The sequence below is a fragment of the Scyliorhinus torazame genome, unplaced genomic scaffold (genome assembly GCF_047496885.1).
Source record: "Scyliorhinus torazame isolate Kashiwa2021f unplaced genomic scaffold, sScyTor2.1 scaffold_598, whole genome shotgun sequence".
Classification (NCBI taxonomy): domain Eukaryota; kingdom Metazoa; phylum Chordata; class Chondrichthyes; order Carcharhiniformes; family Scyliorhinidae; genus Scyliorhinus; species Scyliorhinus torazame.
The window spans coordinates 102,583-127,481 of NW_027308325.1; the positions used below are offsets into that span (position 1 = coordinate 102,583).

The 24,899-nt window shown below is 45.2% G+C and overlaps 1 long non-coding RNA gene and 1 pseudogene across 1 annotated transcript; one reads left to right on the forward strand and one right to left on the reverse strand.

Annotated features, from left to right (window-relative positions):
- Positions 1-16,162, reverse strand: part of LOC140406548 (uncharacterized) — a 57,192-nt pseudogene extending 41,030 nt beyond the window's left edge.
- A 45-nt stretch (positions 16,163-16,207) lies between these two features.
- Positions 16,208-22,868, forward strand: LOC140406550 (uncharacterized). The gene is made up of 2 exons (XR_011939202.1): positions 16,208-16,333; positions 22,581-22,868. It is a non-coding gene; the product is annotated as an uncharacterized lncRNA (long non-coding RNA).
- The last annotated feature ends 2,031 nt before the right edge of the window (positions 22,869-24,899 follow it).

Here is a 24,899-nt window from a genome sequence, read left to right on the forward strand (position 1 = left end):
TTATTAGTTCAGAATTTCTGATGTTTACTTCATGATTTGTTAACCGAGTGCCGCTTGGTGCTTCCATTCAATTCTATTCATACCCTTTCAGCATCTTTGTTATATCTGCCCCTTTCTGGGTGTCGTGCAATGTAAAGATGTGGAGATGCCAACATTCGACTGGAGTGGGCTCAGTAAGAAGTCTTACAACACTAGGTTAAACTCAAACAGGTTTGTTTCGAATCATTAGCTTTCGGAGCACAGCTCCTTCATCACCTGATGAAGGAGCTGTGTTCTGAAAGCACGTGTAATGTAATCAGTCTTTTCTGATTGTCCAATAAATGTTTATCCATATTTCAAAGATTTGCTACAGTCAAACAAAAAGCACTATTGTCAATGCTGAGGGAAATATTTGGTTCATTTTAAATCCATAAACACTCTCCAACCCCTCCAGCTTTACATGCTCTCTTTTCTTGCACATGGTTACTTTCAGAAATAAGAACCATTCTTTGTTTTACAGCTTCTACCTCTTCTTTGGAGTTTTCGTAATCACAACTCTTATCCCGATTTAGCAATACAGACCTTCAGAATCAGAGGATAACACATTGTTGGACCCATGCATTTTCTGTTTTTTGTTACCAGATGTGGTGACAGAATCACGACATAGGTCTCCATTCACCTTCCTCTTAGTTTTAAAAGATATTGATGACTGATTATTTCATCTCCTTTGCCATTTGCTCCCTTTAAGAGGCACTGTGGATCTTTAAAAGGATGTGGGTGAACCAGCTTAGTGCCACTTCTCAGTCCTCGTCCTGACTAACTGATGCTGTGCTATCAAGTATACGTTGCTTCAAAGGAGGCATGCTGTGGGAAATATTTCCCCTGAAGGGGATAGCAATGGATTTACTACAAGGGACTTTAACAAATCACTTTTAGAAAAGTCCAATTCACTTTCTTCCTCCAATTTTCTGCCTTCATTCTGAGCTCTGGGAGAATTACTTGTCATTGGCACAAGATCAGTTAGTGACAGGTCTATTTGGTAATAGCTGTTCATCATCACTCCATAATCAGAAGCAAAATTGAATTTGGTACTCTCGTCTGTCTCTTCATCACTGTCACTACTATTAAATTCAAACTCCTCTTTCCTATGGTCACCTTCAGTCTTAGAATTCTGAGAATCTGGTTCACTGTTTGATCTGTGATTAACATCTTTCAACATTTTTCTTTGAGTAATTTAATGCCCAATGAGTTTTCTTAATTCCCACATGCCCTACTGTTGGTATTTCATGTGATAACTGCAGTAATTCTCTCACACCCTCTGTTATCATGGTTGAATCTACAACCGTCACTCCTGCCAAATCATTCCCCAAAAGTAAATCTATTCCGTCCACTGGGAATTTCTCAGCCAGCCCAACAACTACTGGACCTGACACGAGATCACACTCCAATTGTACTTTATACAATGGGACTGGAATACAATCTCCACTTTTCCCATTCACTAATTCCTCAGCTTTCATTGAGTCTCTGAAAGAAGAAACAAATCCTTCTCCAGTAAGAGAGTTTGCGTAGCCCCTGTATCCCTTAAGATTGTTATGGGTTTGGCACATGTTGGACATGTAAAGTCACAGTTTGTGGCTTAAGAAAATTAGTGGGAAAACAGACTCAATCAAACAGGATAAGCCAGTGGGTTTTATTAAAGTGGGAGGAAAAAACATTGTCCCAGTGGAAAAGTGCAACAGAGTGTAGAGCCTATTGAGAGGTTGGTGGATAAGCAGGTAACAGAACTTTTTAAGGATATTTGTGAGGGTGAGGTTTACTCGTGTGTACAAGGTGGAGTAGGTAAGGAGATTCAGATCTTGAGGGATACAGGAGCAAGTCAATCTTTTTTTTAATAAACATTTTATTGAGGCATTTATGGTATTACAACGACAACAAAATAAACAATGTCCATGTAAATATAAACATAGTGCAAAAGCCGTCTTTCACCCTTACAGGGACCACCTTTACTAACCCCCTACTCTAAACTAAGCGAACCCCGAATCCCCCCTCACCCCCCCCCTGCCCCCCCTGCCCCCCCCCCCCTGCCCCCCCCCCCCCCCCGGCCTTCTGCTGATGGTTAATTTTCCCCAAAGAAGTCGACGAACGGCTGCCACCTCCGGGCGAACCCTAACACTGACCCTCTCAAGGCGAACTTGATTTTCTCCAAACAGAGAAAGCTAGCCATGTCAGTTAGCCAGGTCTCCGTCTTCGGGGGCTTTGGGTCCCTCCAGGCTAATAGTATCCATCTCTGGGCTACCAGGGAAGCAAAGGCTAGAACGTTTGCCTCTTTCTCCTCCTGGATTCCCGGGTCTTCCGACATTCCAAAAATCGCCACCTCTGGACTCGGTGCCACCCTTGTTTTTAACACCTTGGACATGACATCCGCAAACCCCTGCCAGAATCCCCTAAGCATCGGGCATGCCCAGAACATATGGACATGGTTCGCTGACCCTCCTGCACACCTTGCGCACTTATCTTTTACCCCAAAGAACCTGTTCATACGGGCCACTGTCATGTGGGCCCGGTGAATGACCTTAAATTGTAGCAGGCTGAGCCTGGCACTTGTTGTGGACGCATTGACTCTACTCAACCCGTCCGCCCAGAGACCATCCTCTATCTCTCCTCCTAACTCCTCTTCCCATTTGTGTTTCAGCTCCTCAGTCTGCGTCTCCTCTGACCCCATAAGTTCCCTATTAATGTCCGAAACCCTCCCTTCTCCCATACACATTCTGGAAACTACCCTGTCCTGTATCCCCCTTGGTGGTAGGAACGGGAAGGTTGAGACCTGCCTGCGTACGAAGTCCCGTACCTGGAGGTACCTAAACTCATTTCCCCTAACCCAATCCAAATTTCTCCTCCAGCTTTCTCAGGCTAGAAAAGCTCCCCTCCATAAACATATCTCCCATCCTCTCAATCCCTGCACTCTGCCAACTCCGGAACCCTCCATCTAACCTTCCCGGGGCAAACCGGTGATTATTACAGATTGGAGACCACACCGATGCTCCCTCCACTCCCACATGCCTCCTCAATTGCCCCAGACCATCAGGGCTGCCACCACCACGGGCTAGTGGAGTACTGTGCCGGCGGGAATGGCAGAGGCGCCGTTATCAATGCCCCCCCAAACTGGTGCCGTTGCATGATGCCGCCTCCACACGCTCCCATATCGACCCTCCCCCCACCACCCACTTCCTAATCATGGCTATATTCACCGCCCAATAATAATTACTAAAGTTCAGCAGCGCCGGCCCGCCCTTCCCCCGGCTCCGCTCAAGCATCCCCTTTTTTACTCGCAGGGTTTTACTCACCCATACAAAGCCAGTGATCACCTTATTGACCCGTTTATAGAAGGACCATGGAATAAAGATGGGGAGACACTGAAACACAAACAGGAATCTCGGGAGGACCATCATTTTCACTATCTGCACCCTCCCAGCTAGTGACAACGGAAGCGCGTCCCACCTTCGGAAATCGCCCTTCATTTGGTCTACTAATCGGGCCAAATTTAACTTGTGTAGCCGTTCCCATTCCCGCGCCACCTGAATGCCTAGGTATCGAAAGCTTCCCCCTACCACCCTAAACAGCAGCTCCCCCAATCACCTCTCCTGACCTTTGCCTGGATCACAAACATCTCACTTTTCCCCATATTCAGTTTATAACCCGAAAACAGGCCAAATTCCCCCAGAATCCTCATAATTTCTTCCATCCCCTCTAGTGGGTCCGAAACATATAGGAGCAGGTCGTCTGCATATAGAGAGACTCTGTGTTCCACTCCCCCCCCCCGGACCATCCCCTTGAGGCTCTCAGTGCAATTGCCAGCAGCTCTATGGCCAACGTGAACAGGAGTGGGCATCCCTGTCCCGTCCCCGATGCAGCCTGACATAGTCCGATGTTGACCTGTCCGTCCGTAGCTCGCAACCTGATACAACTGCCTGACCCAGTCAATAAAGTCCTGCCCTAATCCAAACCACCCCAGTACCTCCCGCAGATATTCCCATTCCACCCAATCAAATGCCTTCTCTGCATCCATTGCGACCACTACCTTCACGTCCCTACCTTCTGGGGGCATCATAATCACATTTAACAACCTTCTTATATTGGCCGCCAACTGCCTACCCTTAACAAATCCCGTCTGGTCCTCCGCAATCACGGCCGGAACGCAGTCTTCAATCCGAGAGGACAAGATTTTGGCCAGCAGTTTGGCGTCCACATTTAGTAGGGATGACCTATAGGTTCCGCATAGCTCTGAGTCCTTGTCCCGCTTCAGGATCAATGAGATAGTGGCCTGTGACATCGTCGGGGGAAGCACCCCAGGTTCCCTTGCCTCATTGTATGTCCCCATCAACAGCCACCCCAATAGCCCAGAGAACCTTTTACAGAACTCCACTGGGTACCCGTCTGGCCCCGGGGCTTTACCTGACTGCATGGCCTTCAGTCCCTCTGCTATTTCCTCCAACCCAATCGGGGTCCCCAGCCCTTCCCCAAACCACCTGTCCACCTTGGGGAACTTCAGCCCCCCCTAAAAAGTGCCTCATTCCCTCCGGCCCAGCTGGGGGTTCCGACCCATACAACCTGCTGTAAAACTCCTTGAACGCCTTATTCACCCCTGCTGAGTCTCCGACCACGTTTCCGTCCCCATCCTTTACTTTCCCTCTCTTCCTGGCTGCCTCCCTCTTTCTAAGCTGCTGTGCAAGCATTCTGCTGGCCTTCTCACCATGTACATATATCGCCCCCTCACATTCCTCAGCTGCTCCATCACCTTCCCTGTAGTTAACAAGCCGAACTCCGCCTGTAGCCTCTGTTGCTCCCTTAGAAGCCCTGCCTCTGAGTTTTCCACATACCTCCTGTCAACCTGCAGTATCTCCTTTATCAGTCCGTCCGTCTCTTGCTCTGTCGGCTTTCTCTCTGTGGGCCCGTATCGAGATCAGCTCCCCTCTAACCACCGCCTTCATTGCCTCCCAGGCACCACCGCCGAAACCTCACCTGTGTCATTGATTTCCAGGTAGTTCTGAATATATTTGAGCAAGTCAATCTTTAATGGTGAGAAATGGTTTGGGAGGAGTTTTGGCAGAAAATGTGGTCATTTGTGGAATATGGGGTTGGTTTAGCACAGTGGGCTAAATAGCTGGCGTGTAATGCAGAACAATGCCAGCAGCACGCGTTGAATTCCTGTACCGGCCTCCCCGAACAGGTGCCGGAATGTGGCAACTAGGGGCTTTTCACAGTAACTTAATTGAAGCCTACTTGTGACAATAAACGATTATTATTATTATTTAGTGGTGAGAGCAGTAGTGTGCCACTATGTAAGGTATGGCGAGAGAGTTCAGTGAAAAGTGGTGAAGTGGCAGTAGGAGTAAAAGAAAAATTACCTTTTTAGGATAAGATTTATCCTAGATAATAATATACCTGGATCACAGGTGGGAGTGCAACCTACTATGGTTGAAAAGCCAGTGGAAAGTGGAACTGAGATGTTGCAAGAAATATATCCGGGAGTGTTTCCTGATTGTGTGGTAATCAGATCACAAAACCACTGGTTAAGACAGGAGGAAGAGAATTTGAGGAGTGCCAATAGGGAGGCTGAGGTTCAGTTGTCAGAAAACATGTTTGATCAGATGGTTGGTAAAAACAAGAGCAGGTGGTGGATGAAGTGGATAATTTTAGTTCAAGCAAGTTGGTTCAATGGGGAGAATGTGCAGTTCCGCAGACAGTGACCCAAGCTGGGAATCGAACCTGGGTCCCTGGTGCTGTGATGCAACAGTGCTAACCACTGTTCTACCATGCCACACCGGTAGTGACACAAGAGGTGATTATACTAGTATCTGGTCAGGACTGGAGCTGTCTCACAGTTTTATAGAGAGCATCGTCTGTGGTGGAGGCTGAAGAGCTTGTACAAATGTAGCCAGAATGTTCAGCAAACGTTTGCATGCACTGACTGTTGTTTTGCACTGTCCAAATGCACCAGCACTTACCCATTATTTTTGGCTATCCTCAACAGACACAGAATACAAAGCAGCTGATAAATGTGAAGAACAGATGATGAATGCTGCAGCATCGATAGCAACCTGTCTGACCATCAAGAGAAGAATTCTGCTGTCAGAGCCAGGCAACTACATATCACTGAATTGTGTTTTTTTTTAAATTTAGAGTATCCAATTATTTTTTCTAATTAAGGGGCAATTTAGCATGGCCAATCCACCTATCTTGCACATCTTTGGGTTGTGGGGGTGAGACCCACGCAGACACGGGGAGAATGTGCAAACTCCACACGGACAGTAACCCAGGGCCAGGATCGAACCTGGGACCTCGGCGCCGTGATGCAGCAGTGCTGACCACTGTGCCACCATTCTGTGCATTTATCACTGAATTGTTGATGAAGCTTTTCTTGTGTAATCTTGGGAGGCCACCCTGACCGTTGAAATCTCTCTCGCTCGAAGTAGTGGTTAAATTTATGCTAATGACTGTGACATGTGAGAAGACTAAAATGGACTATACTCACGTGTATGTTAGCCTGTTGAAAAATGTAAAATGTTATTATAGATTATAAGTTGCATGTAATCAGAAGAAATTTTTAAAGTTAAAAAGTTTTTAGAAAAATAAAGCCATCTGCGGACGTTGCTGGTTCATTTTTTTAAAGGGGAAGCTGTGACGATTGGAAGATTTTAGGAAAATTGGATCATAAATGTATTGGGCAATTTCAGGGTTAAAAGCGTGGGGTTAGAGTGTGATTCACTGCAGAGGTCCTGTTTTTATTTTAAAGAAGGATCCTGTTTGGCAGGGCCTGGGTGTTTTTAGTAGCCAGAAGGTGAAATTGACAAAGGAATGTGTTTTTTCAGTCTGGACTAATGGACTGTGGTCTGACTGGGAAAGTATTTGTGGAATGAATGTACTTTGCAGCTGTCAGAGATCATTTGTTTTCCAGCTTAGGGAGACGAGGTCATTGCTGGGTGCAACCAAGGAAGTCAGAAAGACATTTTAAAAATCTTTAAAGATCAGTTTTTGGAGAAAGGTTTGGAGAGAGGAGTTGAATTCTGGGTCCACAATTCTCCCACAGTAAGACAGATTGAGAGCTGTATCTTTCTTTTCCTGTTGTTTAATGGGAGATTGAGTAGTAGTGATTAAATGGGTAATTGTAAGCTGTTGTTTTTGGGTGTGAAGTTAAAAAGTTTAATATTGTAGCCACAATAAAGTTTTCTTTTAAACATAACCAAACCCTATTTCTTCATGCAATCACTCCTGGAACGAATCATTCTTTCCGCAGCCTTACAAATAAACTGAAATATTGGGGTCCTGTATCCCAGCCACTGTTGGGGTCTGGTCTGGGATCGGAACAGTGACCGATGTAACAATTGGTTGGAGGTCCATTTCCCATTCAGTCCTCCAGCACGGTAGCATTGTGGATAGCACAATTGCTTCACAGCTCCAGGGTCCCATGTTCGATTCCCGGCTTGGGTCACTGTCTGTGCGGAGTCTGCCCATCCTCCCTGTGTGTGCGTGGGTTTCCTCCGGGTGCTCCGGTTTCCTCCCACAGTCCAAAAATGTGCAGGTTAGGTGGATTGGCCATGATAAATTGCTCTTAGTGTCCAAAATTGCCCTTAGTGTGGACCTTGGGTAGGGTGCTCGTTCCAAGAGCCGGTGCAGACTCGATGGGCCGAATGGCCTCCTTCTACACTGTAAATTCTATGATGTATGCCACTCTATTAGTGCAACACCCATGGAAGTTTACCAACTGGGATGCAGGCCCCATTATTCTCAGCTAATTTCAGCCCTCAGCTCCGTCGCCTGGCTGTCATTTGATATGAGCAGTAGAGAGACAGAAAGGTGCAGAGGAGCAAGTGGGAAAAACTTGTGGCTCGAAATCAACACTTCAACATTTGGCAGTTAAATCGATGTTATTTATTTATTAGATTGAGGCAAAGGTTAAAGTATAACTTTTCCTTTCTAACTAGTGTCTGCCTTGGCTCAGTGGGCAACTCTCTCACCTCTGGATCAGAAGGTTAAATCCCAGTTAGGGTCCTGTGGACAAAAACCAGTTCCAACATTCCTCGTCCCAGCACTGAGGGAGTGCTGCACTGTCAGAACAGCCTTCTTTCAAATAAGATGTTAAACTGAGGCCCTGTCTGCCCCTCTCAGGTGGATGTAAAAGTTCCCACAGCCACTATTTTGAAGAAGAACAGGGGAGTTATCCCCGGTGTCCAGGTCAATATTTATCCCTCAGTCAACATCACTAAAAACAGATCATCTGCTCATTATCACATTGCTGTGTGTGGGATCTTGCTGTGTGTAAATTGGCTGCTGCGTTTCCTCCATTACAACAGTGACTACACTTGAAAAGTACTTCATTGGCTGTAAAGCACTTTGGGACATCCTGTGGTTGTGAAAGGTGCTATAGAAATGCAAGTTTTTAAATTGAAGATTAATGTTATCTGATCTTGTTATCTGGAACTTAATTGATTTCAGCTACCCACAAATTACCACTTAATAAATTCACTTTGGTTCGGATAAGACTTCAACCAATTAAGGCAAATTCAGAATCCTCTGGATAGTAAATTTTAAAAGTTTATTAAATGAAAAAGGTTTACTAAACAACTTTAAGACATTGACTTTTACAACTTTATGCGGGTGATCAGTCTGTAGAAGTGTAACCCTCTCTGGCTCCTTCTGTGACAGTAATTCTTGTGGAATTCCGCCTCGGGAGTCTGGCTCCTTCTTTGACAGTAATTTCCTTGGAACTCGGCCTCGGGAATCTTCAGTACTTGGCCTGCAAGGAAGACCTTCGGAACCTCTACTTTTATCCCCAAAGTGACCATTACCTCACGTCAGAGTTGGGCCTGTTGTAACATGATAATTGCTCAATTTGGCTACTAGATTAATTGAATTGGATCCCCAATTACTTATACCGCCTACTCTCATTATCTTAGACAGGAATACAGTCGAACTGTTTCATACTATCCATTTATCTGATTCTATACAATCCCTTATTCATACAGTTTCAAATGTTGAGGCTAATCTGAGCTTGAAGGTCTCTCTTGCCAGTACATTTATCTCCATTTTGTATTTTTTTACATACACATCAATTAAGATTGTACATTTTTACAGCAAATGTAAAAAGACTCTTAGTCTTTCACTATAACTACTGATTCATGATGGATTCCTTAGCTGCAATTTGATTAAGCCTCACTAGGTATTACTGCTACTGCTGGTAGCTCATTAATACAGTAATCTAATTCATACATTTGGTTAATATAAGATACACTGGTTTAAAATGACAGGTTGTGGAAAGCAATAGCTTTCTTTTTTACTAATCTTGATCAGGTGGAATAATAAGCTTATTCTTGAGCCAGACTTGGGTATAACATGGTAGCCCGCTGCTTATCAAAATACTTTCTTTGAATAAACAATTTATGCTAGCTCTGCAGTTTAGAAACATTTGGGTTGTACAATCTTAATTTATAAAAGAACAATTCAGCCATTACAATTTTATCGATTACATTGTTTCACAAATTCTAATCAACTGATTTGTGACTGGCTTCCAACATGAAATCCATATGTGATGAACAAAGAAATGTTGCATAATCGGTGCAAGACGCTGGATGTTAGAGTTTAAAATGGCTTCCTTGACCTTGTTACTTAAAGCCATAAATATGGTGGAAAAGTGATGGAATTATAAAATTAAATGGATTTCCCAGTCCTACCTACAGTTTTGTACATTACAACAATGACTACACTTAGCACTACACTCATTAAGCTTCACCCAATGTCTGTGTATTTACATTGTGTATTTATTGTATGTCCTCGGTTTTTCATGTATGCAACAATCTGCCTGGACTGTATGCAGAACAATACTTTTCACTGTACCTCAGTACAAGTAACAATATATCTAAATGTAAAATCTAAATCTTTTGGAGGCGCTGTGATACTATCGAAAATGATCTTTTTCTTTAGATTTTCCTCAAACTTCGTCCCCTCATCAAAATGACTGACAAAGATTGAGCTTTAATTTTGAGCAATATTTTGATTCTTTCTGAAATTCTCAATGAAAATCCAAACACACTAGATCCTGAATAATTTGTTTTTAAAACACAGGCAAGTTGTTGTGATCAGGAGTGCGTTACCTGAAAAGGGCGCAAGAAACATATTCAACTCTTTCTTTCAAAAGAAAATTGGACTATCTGGAATTAGCACGTTCGGCCAAATGGTCTCCCTCTGCGACCTAAGCCTCTTGTGCAGTTAACGGGAGTGGTTATAGTGGTAAAGGGACCCGAGTATAGATGGACCCAGGCGGCCTGTCAGTAAGTCACCGAAGGCGAACATGCAGGTGCAGCAAGTTATTAGGAAGGTTAATGGGATATTGGCCTTTATCACAAGAGGCTTTGAGTATAGGAGTAGTGAAGACTTGCTTCAATAGTATAGAACGTTGGTTAGACCACAGCTGGAGTACTGTGTGCAGTTTTACTCCCCCTACCTTAGGGAAGATATTATTGCCATAGAGGGACTGTAACGAAGATTCATTAGACTTGTTCTGAGCAAGATCGGACTGTCCTATGAAGAGAGATTGGGGAACCTGGGCCTCTTTTCTCCAGAATTTTGAAGAATGAGAGAGGATTTCATTGAAACTTACAAAATCCATAAAGGAATAGACAGGGTGGGTGCAGGTCTGATTTTTCCCCTGGTTGGAGAGTCTGGAACCAGGGGACACAATTTCAAAATAGGGGAAAGCCACTTAGGACCAGTCTCGGAGAGAATTTCTTTACTCAGGTGGTTGTGAATCTTTGGAATTCTCTACCCCAGAGGGCTGTGGGAGATCAGTCATTGAGTGTGTTTGAAGCAGAGACTGACAGATTTCTAAATCCCAATAACACAAAGGGATATGGGGATAGTGTGGGGGAAAAGGCATTGAAGTGAATGATCAGCCATGATCATATTGAATGTTGGAGCAGGCTCGATGGGCTGAATGGCTAACTTCTGCTCCTATTTTCCAATGTTCCAAAGGTAGGTAGGAAAGTAAATTGTGAAGAGGACATCAGGAGACTACAAAGGGATATAGATAGGTTAAGTGAGTGGGAAAAGATCTGCCAAATGGAGTATAGTGTGGGAAAATGTGAAATTGTCCATTTTGGCAGGAAGAATAAAAAAGCTTATTATCTAAATGGTGAGAGATTGCAGAGCTCTGAGATTCAGAGGGATCTGGGTGTCCAAGAGCATGAATCACAAAAGGCGAGTATACAGGTACAGCAAGTAATTAGGGAAGCTAAAAAGTAGGGAGGTTAACCTTCAGTTATACAGGCCATTGCTGAGACCACATCTGGAGCACTGTGTACAGTATTGCTCTCATTTAAGGAATGATGTAAATGTGTTGGAAGCAGTTCAGAGAAGGTTTACTGGACTCATACCTGGAATTGGAGGCTGGTCTTATGAGGAATGATTGGACAGGCTGGGCTTGTGTCCGATGGAGTTTAGGTGACTTGATTGAACTGTATAAGATCCTGAGGGGCCTTGACAGGGTGGATGTGGAAAGAACCTAGAAACTGGAGTCACTTTAAAAGTAATAACTTGTCCATTTAAGGCAGAGGAGAACTTTTTTCTCTCAGAGGATTGGGAGTCTTTGGAACTCTCTTCCTGAAAGGGCAGTGAAAACAGAGTCATAGAATCACAGAATTTACAGTGCAGAAGGAGGCAATTTGGCCCTTTGAGTTTGCACCGGCCCTTAGGAAAGAGCACCTGACTCCATCCTATCCCTGTAACCCAGCAACCCCACCTAACCTTTTTGGATGCTGAGGGCAATTTATCATGGCCAATCCACCTGACCTGCACATCTTTGGACTGTGGGAGGAAACCGGGGCACCCGGAGGAAACCCACGCAGGCGCAGGGAGAACTTGCAGACTCCGCACAGACAGTGACCCAAGCCGGGAATTGAACCTTGGACCCTGGAGCTGTGAAGCAACGGTGCTAACCACTGTGCCACCGTGCTGCCCAATCTTTGAATATTTTGAGGGCAGAGTTGGATAGATGAATAAACAAGGGGTGAAAGGTTATCGGGGGCGATTCAGTGGGAATGTGGAGTTGAGGTTACAATCAGATCAGCCGGGAACTTATTGAATGGTGGAGCAGGCTCGAGGGGCCGAGTGGCCTATTCCTGCTCCTAATTTGTATGTTATCACATCCTTTATAATAGATTGTAGCATTTTCCCTCCTACTGATGTCAGGCTCATGGGTCTGTGGTTCCCCGTTTTCTCTCTCCCTCCTCAAATAGTGGGGTTACATTTACCTCCTTCCAATCAGCAGGAACCATTCCAGAATCTATAGAATTTTGAAAGATGATCACCAATGTATCCACTATCTCTACAGCCACCTCTTTCAGCACTCTGGGATGTAGAGCAGCAGCTTTTGGGGATTTATTAACTTTGAACCTCATTAATTTCTCCAATACTACTTTCTCACTAATACTAATCTCTTTCAGTTCCTCGTGCTCACTCATCCCTTGGTTCTCCAGTGTTTTGGGGATGATTTCTGTACCTTCTTCTGTGAAGACAGACACACATTGTTTAGTTTCTCTGACATTTCCTTATTCCCCATTATAAACTCTCCTGTCTCTGTCTGGACTGGACCCACATTTGTCTTTGCTAATCTTTTCCTTTTCACATTCCTAGAGGAACTTTTCCAGTCGCTTTTTAGGTTTGCTCTCATACCCTATTTTCTCTCTCTTTAATAATAATATTAATAATCTTTATTGTCACAAGTAGGCTTACACTGAAATGAAGTTACCGTGAAAAGCCCCTCGTCGCCACATTCTAGCGCCTGTTCGGGTACACAGAGGGAGAGTTCAGAATATCCAAATTACCTAACAGCACGTCTTTTGGGACTTTATAAGTTTCTTGGTCCTTTGCTGAATTATAAATCAAGTACCCAATCCTCAGACTTACTACTATTTTGGCCACTTTCCATGGATCTAATGGAATCTTTAACTTTTCTTTGTTAGTCACGGTTGTATCACTTTTCCTGTTGGATTTTTGTTCTCAAAATGAATCTATATGTTACGTATACAGGTGAAATGAAAGTCGCCAAAGTCCCAGCGCTCCATAGTCTGCTCCCCCTTTGACAGAAGAGAGAGCTGTTACGTATATATGTGAAATGAAAGTCGCCAAAGAGAGAGCTGACTGGTGGTGATTCAACCTGAGGGTCACTGCACGTCACCTGAGGGGCAATGTTGAGAAGGCTGGGCCTTCATGGATAAGCACAGCTGGTGCGGGAGTTGAAGCTGCACTGTTCATGTTGCTCTGCGTCAGAAGCATGCCATCCATCCAACTGAGCTAACTAATCCCCATGTAAATATGTAATTATTTCTTAAAGATTAGCTATTGCCTGTCTCCCATCAGTTTCCCAATCTATCACAGGTAACTTGCCTCTCATACCTTGACAGTTTCTTTCTGTGAAAAACACCCACGTAACTTGAACAAAGGATCCATGTAACCATGAGGATCCATCTCCATGGCAACATAGCATGTTTTAGGGGATTGAAAAGAAAATTGACAACTAAATATCAAAAATCCAAACACCTTTTCACTCAGTGATCATTGTGCAATTTGAAGCCAGGTATTCGCAACAAGGCTCAAAGAGCATCAGCCCACTGACCACCGACAAGTCCAGCAGAAAGAAACCCTCCACACATCCCCATTGACCAACTGTCAGAATGAACAAAATGCCATCCGCAATGTAACTAAGAGCAGAAACAATAACATCAAAATAGAACCACTGAAATTAATTATGAACTTGGTGTCTCATCATGTGCGATGAATCTTGGAATTCCTTCCCACATTGACAGCATGTGAACGATCTTTACCCAATGTGAACTCGCTGGTGTGTCTGCAGGTTGGAGAATTGAGTAAATCCTTTCCCACACTGAGAGCAGGTGAACGGCCTCTCCCCAGTGTGAATTCGCTCGTGTGTCTGCAGGTTGGAAAATTGAGTGAATCCCTTCCCACATTGAGAGCAGTTGAACGGCCTCTCCCCAGTGTGAACCCGCTGGTGTGACTGCAAGGTGGAGGAATCACTGAATCCCTTCCCACATTGAGGGCAGGAGAATGGCCACTCCCCGGTGTGAATACGCTGGTGTCTCAATAGATGGGATGAATCAATAAATCCCGTCCCACACTGGGAGCAGGTGAATGGCTTCTCCCCAGTGTGAACTCGCTGGTGTGTTTGCAGGGTGGATATTTGAGTAAATCCTTTCCCACACTGAGAGCAGGTGAATGGCCTCTCGCCAGTGTGAACGCGCCGGTGTGTTTGCAGGTTGGATAATTGAGTAAATCCTTTCCCACACTGAGAGCAGGAGAATGGCCTCTCCCCAGTGTGAATTCGTTGGTGTGTCAATAGGTGGGATGAATCACTGAATCCCTTCCCACATTGAGAGCAGGTGAATGGCCTCTCCCCGGTGTGAATTCGCCCATGTACCTGCAGGTGGGATAACTGAGAGAATCCCTTCCCACACTGAGAGCAGGTAAAAGGCCTCTCCCCAGTGTGAATACGCTGATGTTTCTGCAGAGTGCATGAATGTCTAAATCCCTTTCCACACTCAGAACAGGTGAACGGCTTCTCCCCAGTGTGAACTCGCTGGTGTTTCTGCAGGGTGGATGAAAAACTGAATCCCTTCCCACATTGAGAGCAGGTGAAAGGCTTCTCCCCAGTGTGAACTCGCTGGTGTGTATGCAGACTGGATAGCTCAGTGAATCCCTTCGCACACTGAGAGCAGGTGAATGGCCGCTCCCCAGTGTGACTGCGTCGATGAGTTTCCAGTTCTGATGGAAATCTGTATCCCTTCCCACAGTCACCACATGTCCATGGTTTCTCCATGTTTTGGGTCCCCTTGTTTCTCTCCGTGTCGGATAATCAGTTGAAGCCTCATCCACACACATAAGACGTGTACGGTCTTTCCCGCTGTGAATGGTGCAATGTTTTTTCAGGCTGTCTCACTGGTTCAACCTCTTTCTACAGTCAGTGCTCTGGAACATTCTCACTCACATATGTGTCTCTGCATTTTCAGTGTCTTGATGCAGACAGAACAAACATTTCTCCTTCCAGAGTCAAATGCCGATAATGTTCATCTCCCAAGGAATCGAGTGACTCTGACAGATCTCGACGTGACGTTTGAGATTACTGCCTGTAATTCCTCCTCTTCTAATATCCTGTAAAATGTTTGAAGACGCAATATAACAAATGTAATTTATTACAAAACCAGCAATAATCATAGAATTTACAGTGCAGAAGGAGACCATTTGGCCCATCGACTCTGCACCGCCCTTGGAAAGAGCACCCTACTTAAGCCCACACCTCCACCCTGTGAACCAACCTAACCTTAATGGACATCAAGGGCAATTTAGCATGGCCAATCCACCTAACTTGTGCATCTTTGGACTGTGCGAGGAAACCAGAGCACAAGGAGGAAACCAATGGAGACACGGGGAGAACATGCAGACTCCACACAGTGACCCAAGCCGGTAATCGAAGCTGGGACCTCAGAGCGGTGAAGAAACCGTGCTAACCACTGTACTACCAATGTATCTAATCCGTGCCATGTAACAACACCAGACATATCTCAAGACTGATATTAATTTACTGCCCCCTTAAATGTCAGCCATCGCCTGGGAAAAGCAGGTCTTTAATTGTGAACATTAGGAAAGAGACCATCCTTTTAGTCAGACAAATAAATGTGTCAAGCTGAGGGAGCAAAGGATGTCAATGTCTTTGAGAGAGAGAGAGAGACCTAGGCCAAGCTTTGCAGAGTCTGCACCCTCCCTGTAATCAATTCCTTTCCCTTCAGTTGCTGCAAGTGACCAATTGAAGGTGAGAATGAGAAAAGAAAGTGTTTTACTCACAGATGTTGGAGACAGGAGGAAGTTTTACCTCCAACTTCCGCTTTGTATGACGTCAGTGGAAACCTGCTTGAATCAGCCAATAGGAATTACCCTGTTCGGCGGTGACGTCTCCGGGTTCCGGCGCGCGGACACGGGAACGCCGCCCCCTCCCCCACAGCTCCTCGAAACAAGGTTTCCAGGCAACCAGCTGACAGCTCCGGCCAGCGCGAAAAGCCACTCGGCGATCTCTCCCTCCCCTGTGGTCCGGGACTGCGCATGTCCAAGGGAGAGTGGAAGTTGCGTAATTACGGGGGCGAGGCTACCCCTGACTTTCCTTCTGAGCTGTTCACCAATGGGAAGACTTGTACAGCTGAAGGACTCTGGTCCTACAGCCAATCAGAGCGCGGGCTTTGTGAGGACGAACATTGAGCTTCACACAGACTGAAACCTCCTCCTGTCTCCAACATCTGTGAGTAAAACACTTTCTTTTCTCCCCCTTTCAGTTGTTTCAGTCTGGTGTTGTTATCTGATATAGATTAGATATATTATTGATGGTTCAGTAGTAAAGTATATTTATTATTATTTCTGGTTGTGTAATATTGTCCTGCAGCTATGTTATATATTTCCAGTCATCTCTTCCCTCAGAGGGTTGTTAGTCTCTGGATTTCTCTTCCACAGGGACCAGTGGAGGCCGGGAGGGGCATTGAATATTTTCACAGATAAATTGGACAGATTGTTTTAAAACATTTTTTTTAACAATAAACACAACGGAATAACAAAAACTGGTGGAAATTGGGTACAGAGCAGAATAAGAGATATTGCCAACATAAATACAACAAGGTATTGCAGAATTATTTCAGAACATGATATTTGAGGGGCCTAGGCTCGCCAGATAAAATGCCAGAGCAATTGAACAGTTAACATGTTAACATAGTGGACGCGAATCTACGAAGACGAACAAATTCCCCTAGCCAGCACGTTTAGCTGCGAGTTTCCCGCCACATGCAGTGCAGAGAAGCACATGGCTATTCAACACGCCTCACGTTGTATAAGGAACATGAACAAGCAATGCGCGGCCAAGGCTGCACAGTGGGGAGTTCCGCTGGTCAGAACTCCCCGCTGTCATGAGAGATCGGGAGGCCATTTTTAAATGCTGTCTCGATCTCCGAGGCCTCCAGAATGAACCCTGACCTCCCCTCTGCTCTACACCAGCCCGAACAGAGTATGGGAGGACCGCCGGCCCCACCCGCACCATCCTCAAGACTCATTCTGGGCACCACTTGCCCGATCGCACGCATGTAAAAAATGCCAGCCTGGCACCTGAAAGTGCCAACCTGCTGGCAGTGCGACCTGGACACCTTGGTAGTGCCAGGCAGGCACCCAAATGGCACCAGCAAGGTGCCAGGATGGCACTGCCAGGGTGCCTAGATGGCACCAGAAGTGCCAGGGTGCCACCCTGCCCAAAGAGCATGCAGTTTGTGACCTACAATCCCCTGGGAGACCCCTACAAGTGCTGTTCCGTCTGTCTCTTTTTATAGGGTCCAGTGCTGAACGGTGCCCTCTCAAGGTCTCTGAGGCGAAGGGATTGAATCCCAAAGCCTCAGGTACCTCGGGAATCTGCACATTAGGGTGAGACTGATGGCCTCGCCCTAATATGCAGTTTTGCCAAAAAGTGATCCCGCCCATAATGACGGGATTTACATCACAACTTCTCGCGAGATCGCGTTGAATCTTGCAAGGCGTGGCAAGCCGAGTAGATCCCGGGACAAGGTCTCCTGGCTTTCATTAGCCACACAGCACTGCGGTGAGCTGCTTTGCCGGTGCAGGTTGGCCATTGGATCGCACCCAGTGAGTGAGGAAAGAGGGTAAAATCATATACAAACAGGAGGATAACAATACAGGTTACACACCCAGAGTTTTTCAAAACATACTAACAATATGGTCATATTCAAATGAATAAGTTAAATTGAATTCACTCATGGAAATCCCAGTGAGTTCACACTGGGGAGAGGCCGTTCACGTGCTCTCAGTGTTGGAAGGGATTTGGTCATTCATCGCACTTGCTCAGACACAACAAGTTCACAATTGATTACTGGGATTGGATTCTGCGGTTATTGTTTCTGCTCTCAATTACATCCAGGACTGCATTTTATTCAGTTGGTCAATGGGGAGGGTTGGAGGATTTCTTTCTGCTGGACTGACTGGTCTCATGACTTTGTGTCCAGTGGGCTGATACTTGAGCCTTTTTGTGAATACCTGGTTTCAACTTTCACAAGGACTACAGAGTGAAGGGGTATTTGGAAGTTAGAAGATATTTCATTCCCATTTCTGTTTGGAATCCCCCAAATCATACCACATTGCCATGAAGATGGGATATGGTCATGACTTGGTTTATTTTTTTAATTTATCTGTGTCTTTCTCACAGCAGGGTATGAGGGGCAAGTTGTCTGAGGTAGAATGGGAAATTACCTTAATGGTTTGTTGGCTGACAGGGAATAGCTAATATTTAAGGAATTATTGCATTTTACGAGGGGATTAGTTAGCGCACTTGGCTGCACTGCTGGTTCATGATGCAGAGCGATGCCAACAGCACGGCTTCAACTCCTGTACCGGGTGCGATTATCAATGAAATGGCCTTCTCAACATTGCCCCTCACCTGAGGTGTGGCGACCCTCAGATTCAATCTCACCAATCAGCTCTCTCTCTCCCAAAGGGGAAAGCAGCCTATGGTCCTCTGGGACTTTGGTGACTTTCATTGATACAACAAATATAGATTCCTTTAAGGAACAAAAATCCAACCGGAAAGGTGATGCAACGGTGGCTAATTTCTGGTGTTAATAGTGTGAATCTTTGATGCACATTCTCCAGTGCCACTATTTCCTTTTTCTGAATGGAGATGACAAATGTTGACAGTGCTCCCAGTTAGTCTAACCCTGGTTCTAAACAAGTTGAACATAACCTCCCTGCTTTTCAATTCTATCACTCCATAATGGAATCCTATATATGGGCTCCACACTTTAGGAAAGATGTGACGTTCTCAGATAGGGTGCAGAGGACATTTATGAGAACGGCACCAGGGATGAGGGACTTCAGTGAGGTGGAGAGACTGTAACATTTGAAATTTCTCTCCTTAGATCAGACTGGCATCAGGGTTGAAAATGGGGCCATTCGGCCCATTGGATCCATGCCAGCTCTCTGTGGATCAAACCATTGTCCTATTCTATAGAAAATAGGAGGAAGAGGAGGCTATTAAGTCCTTCGAGCCTACTCCACCATTCATTATGATCATGGCTGATCATCCAGTTTAATAGCATAATCCCACTGTCCCCCTGCCCCGCTTGTTGAAAACATACAATGTTTTGGACTCAACTATTCCAGTGGTAACTAATTCCACAGGCCGACCACTCTCTGGATCAAGAAATGTCTCCTCATCTCTGTTCTCATTGGTCTACCCCGTATCCTCAGACTGTGACCCATATCCCCTTATCCCTGTCGGTTTATTTCCTTCAAGAATCCATCCAATTTCCTTTTGGAAACATTCCATCATCTCTGCTTCTACTCCACTCATAGGAGGTGGGTTCCAGGTATTTCCCACTTTCTTCAAATGCAAACGAGTCTCAGAGAGCACAGAAAGAGGCCATCCCACCCATTGTTCCTATTCTAGCTCTTTGAATGAACTATCTAATTGGTCCCATCGCCCGGCAAGTTTAATTTCCTATCAAATCTGTCCAGTTCCCTTTTGAAAGTTACAGTTGAATTTACTTCCTGCACCTTTGTCAGGCAGAGAATCCCAAATCACAACAACTCATTCTGTTTTAAATCAATAAATTCCACGATATGCTGTATTTGGATTTTCACAGGTGATTTGAAATTGAGTGAAAGACATGGGGCTGGATTCTCTGTTCCTGAGATTAAGTGTTGACGCTGGGGCAGGATTTGTGGACTTTGGCGACAGCAAAACTGGTGCCAAACCTGGACCGATTCAGCGACTGTGGAGGGGCTAGCACCGGCACCACGTGGAACACATTAGATTCCAATGATAAACAATGCGGGATTTGCCGGGTCCATGATTGACACTCTGAGGCTGACAAGCTGTAGTCGCATATACACATTACAATCCTCACAAACACACACTCATTCCAGCCAACAAGATGGCACTGGTTGTGCTAGAGTGCGCCCATACAGCTGATGGGTCGCTGGGGCCAGAGGGCACCTAGGGGGGGTGGCCTAGGGTCGGGCACCTAAAAGACCCATGGCCCTACGACCACAGTGGGCAGTCAGCAGCAGCGCAGCTGCATAGCTGCCTTTCCAGCTGAGATAATGGTGTTCCGTGCCCATCCACCCCGACCCCACAGCCCCACTCCTGGCTACCCCCGCTACTCCCCCCAGCCCTGGCAAAAGCCCCCTGGCCAGCGGGACAACTATCAGCAAACTATAGTGATGTTGGACACTTCTGTACCCAATCTCTGTCCCTCAGAAGCCACAACGCTGGTTTCACGATTTTTAAAAGCTCAAGGGAACTCGGTCCATCGGAGGCGGAGAATCGCGGTGGCACCGGAGAATACTGGGTCAGGGCCGCTACTGATATGCAAGCGGTGTTTACTGTACCTGCATTCTGGACTGCATTGCTGCTGTCGAGGTCATGGAGAATTGCGATTTGGCGTCAAATCAGCACCCGCCGTGATTTTGGCATCAGAACCTATTCTCTGCCCAATTGCGTTTCCCAATTTCGAAGGGAGAATCCTGCCCAAGGTTGTTACACAAAATTAAGACTCAGTTTCTTTGAATGTCTGTGACCCCTGGTTCTGGAAACCCCCACCATCGGAAACATCCTTCTTGCATCAGCGTTGTCGAGTCCTGTTAGAATTCCCTCTCATTCTTCTGAACTCCAGTGAATACAATCCTAACCAATTCAATCTCTCCTCATAAGTCAGTCCCGCAATCCCAGGAATCAGTCTGGTAAACGTTTGCTGCAATCCCTCTGGAACAAGAACATCCTTCCTCAGATAAGGAGGCCAAAACTCCATACAATATTCCAGGTGTGGCCTCACCAAGGCTCTGTATAATTGCAGCAAGGCATCCCTACTCCTGTACTCGAATCCTCTCCCTATAAAGGCCAACATACCATTTGCCTCTGTTACCGCCTGTTGTAACTGGATGCTTACCTTCAGTGAAACCCTAACATGTGACTGGATCTTCATTTAAAAAAATAATGCTGTATAAATCAAAATGTTTCCACAAACTGAACTAGCAAAAATAGTTTAAATTAACAAATTGTTCCAGAATGTTGTAAAGGTACAGGGCATCTTATACTGCCAAAATCTGGCTCAAGTCTGAGACTCCTTGTTCAACCCAATCAAGATGAGTAAGAAAGAAAGTGATTGCCTTCCACAAAACTGGCTCTTTGAACCAGTGAATCTTGTATTGTCATGGAAGTGTCCCTTTAAGAAATGTTTTTGTCTTATCACATGGCTTCAGTGATGTCATTGTGTGGGTGGAGCTGGGCGGTGGCTCTGTGAAATTTTACTTTCGCTTTGAGTTTTGGGCTGGTTTGAACTGCACAGGTTGAAAGAAGTGTTTCTCTATCTTCATTTTAAAAGCTGTTTCCAGACTGCTTGATAACTTAAAAGAGATCGTTGCTTTCTGGAAAGAATTGTTTGGAAAGGAAACAAAAGTATCAATACCAAGTCTTCTACCAGTAAGAGTGCTGGGCCACACCTTTGAAAAGGGGGTTCTGGTTTTTACTTGGATCTTGTTATTAAATTGGAACAGTGAAGGGGGTATTCATTAAGGGTTATACATAGATTACTGTAGCTGCGTGGGCTCTTTATGTTTGTAGTTGATAATAATTCTTACTGTGTGTTTATACAAATGTTTACTAAATTTGTAGAATAAAGTTTGTTTTTTGATTAAAAGTGCCTAAGAATTCTGTTGAATGAAACCTGAAAGGCAGGCACTTCTGCTCATCATAACCAACATCAATAAACAGTTATAGGCCAGATGAACTCCGTAATACACTTTGGAATTTTCTGAACCCTGTCCCATAACAGTATTAACCAAATGCATTATTGAACGAGTTCTGTGTTAATTAGCTACCAGTCAGTAACACATGATTGAATAAATAATTAAAAAGAAAATATTATTTTAAATTTAGAGTACCAATTATTTTTTCCCAATAAAGGGGCAATTTAGTGTGGCCAATCCACCTAATCTGCACATCTTTTGGTTGTGGGAGTGAAATCCACGCAGACATGGGGAGAATGTACAAACTCCACACGGACAGGTGACCCAGGGCTGGGATTCGAACCCGGGTCCTCAGTGCCGCAGTCCCAGTGCTAACCACTGCGCCACATGCCGCCCTTTGATTGAATAAATAATGAGCCTGAATTGAGTTACAATTCATGAATCAATAATGAATCAGTGGTTATAGTGAAAGACAAAGTTTTTGTTTGTAAAATTGTAAAAACGTAATTGCTGTGTATGTAAAGAATGTGCAATGAGGATAAATGTACTGGCAAGAGAGACCTTCAAGCTCTGATTAGCCTCAACATTTGAAACTGTGTGAATAAGGGATTGTATAGAATCAGATAAAGGGATAGTATGAAACAGTTCTATTGTATTCCTGTCTGAGATAATGAGAGAAGGTGGTGTCAGTAATTGGGGATCCAATTAAATAAACCCAGTGACCAAATTGAGCAATTATCATGTTACAACAGACCCAACTCTGACGTGAGGTAATGGTCATTTTGGGGATAAAAGTAGAGGTTCCGAAGGTCTTCCTTGCTGGCCAAGTACTGAAGACTCCCGAGGCCGAGTTCCAAGGAAATTACTGTCAAAGAAGGAGCCAGACTCCCGAGGCTGAATTCCACAAGAATTACTGTCAAAGAAGGAGCCAGAGAGGGTTACACTTCTACAGACTGATCACCCACATGAAGTTGTAAAAGTCAATGTCTTAAAGTTGTCCAGTAAACATTTTTCATTTAATAAACTTATTTTTAAATTTACTATCCAGAGAATTCTGCCTTTTTCTTAATTGGTTAAAGTCTTGTCCGAACCAAAGTGCATTTATTAAATGGTAAGTTAGGGGAGGCTGAAACAATTAAGTTCCAGATAACAAATGAACAGATAGGTTGACGCATTGGTTCAATCCCGGCCCTGGGTCAATGTCTGTGGAGTTTGCACATTCTCCCCGTGTCTGCTTGGGTCTCACCCCCACATCCCAAAAAGATGGATTGGACATGTCAAACTGCCCTTTAATTGGAATTTATTTTTAAAAAGATAATGAGCAGATGATGTGTTTTTAGTGATGTTGGTTGAGGGATAAATATTGACCAGGACACTGGGGATCAGACACTTTAGGAACTTTCAAGCGGTTATTGGATAGGCACATAGAGCACACCAGAATGACAGGGAGTGGGATAGCTTGATCCTGGTTTCGGACAAAGCTCTGCACAACATCGAAGGCCAAAGGGCCTGTTCTGTGCTGTACTGTTCTATGATCTATAACTCCCCTGCTCTTCTTCAAAATAGTGGCTGTGGGAACTTTTACACCCACCTGAGGGGCAGACAGGGCCTCAGTTTAACATCTTATTTGAAAGACAGTGCAGCACTCCCTCAGTGCCGGGACGAGGAATGTTGGAAGTGATTTTAAAAAATTATTTTTACAGTACCCAATTCATTTTTTCCAATTAAGGGGCAATTTAGCGTGTCCAATCCACCTAACCTGCACATCTATGGGTTGTAGGGGCGAACACGGGGAGAATGTGCAAACTTCAAATGGACAGTGTCCCAGAGCCGGGATCAGACCTGGGACCTCGACGCTATGAGGCAGCAATGCTAACCCACTGCGCCACCGTGCTGCCCTTTGGAAGTGATTTTTGTCTTCCGGTCCTTGGCGTGGGACTTGATCCCAGAACCTTCTGACTCAAAGGTGAGAGAGCTGCCCACTGAGCAACGGCTGACACTATAGACCAGTCATTTTCAAACTCAGGGTCACGATCGGCAGGTGAGTCGAAGGCAAGCATTGGGAGGATCGTGGGGCCATTGGTCATGGCATTCCTGATCACGGGAAGAAGTGCACAATGGCCGTGACCGGCCGCAACCAACTTTAGGAATGCCGACCGCCCCGTGCATGTGTTACCCCTCAGCAGTGCGCAGGCCTGGAGCCCAGCGGGGCAGAACGTTTCCTCCTGACGTCAGCGTGCTGACCAAGGAGTAAATTCTTTTAAAACATCAATGGAGTTTTCTGCCCAGAAGTGGCGGCAGAGAGCAGGTCACCTGCCCAGACCCATGTTCAGGGTGCAAGGGAGATTGCTCCAATTTGTAGCTGCCAGCAGTGCTCATGTGAGCTCCAGGGCCTCTGGTGAACAACACATTAAAAAGAATCCAAAATCAGGAACAGAACAGCATAAAGATGATTTTTTTAACGTATGGCTTTATTAATTGTGCTAATGTGAATCCAGGTGCAAAGCTCACGTGTGTTCTATGCGGGAGGAACTGGCAAATGAAAGTTTAAAACCCTCAAAACTTCAAAGGCATTTAAAGATGAATCATGATGAGTTCAAGGATAAACCTTCTTAATTTCTTTCAACGGATGCAATGAGAACTTAAATCATCAGTTGAAGTCCTTGGCAGAAATGTAACAGTGAATGACAAAGCAAATGAGATCGTGAGAACCAAGCAGTCTCACCTGTCACATTAAAGTTACAGAAAAATTTTCGGTCGTGATAGTCGGCTGCCGTGGGTTGTGATGGTCGGCAGGCGTGGGTCACGATGATCGGCTGGCGTGGCTCGCGATGGTCGGCTGGCGTGGGTCGCGATGGTCTGCTGGCGTGGGTCGTGATGGTCGGCTGCCATGGGTCGCGATGGTCGGCAGGCATGGATCCCGGAGAATGGCCAGTTGGTAAAAATGGGCCCCGGTCAAAATATTTTGAAAAACACAGCTACATACAATACAAAGTTAGAAAGGGAAGGATACCCTTTAAAACTCCCACTCTTTGCCTCCAGAGCCGAAATCAAATAATAAAATCCCCGGT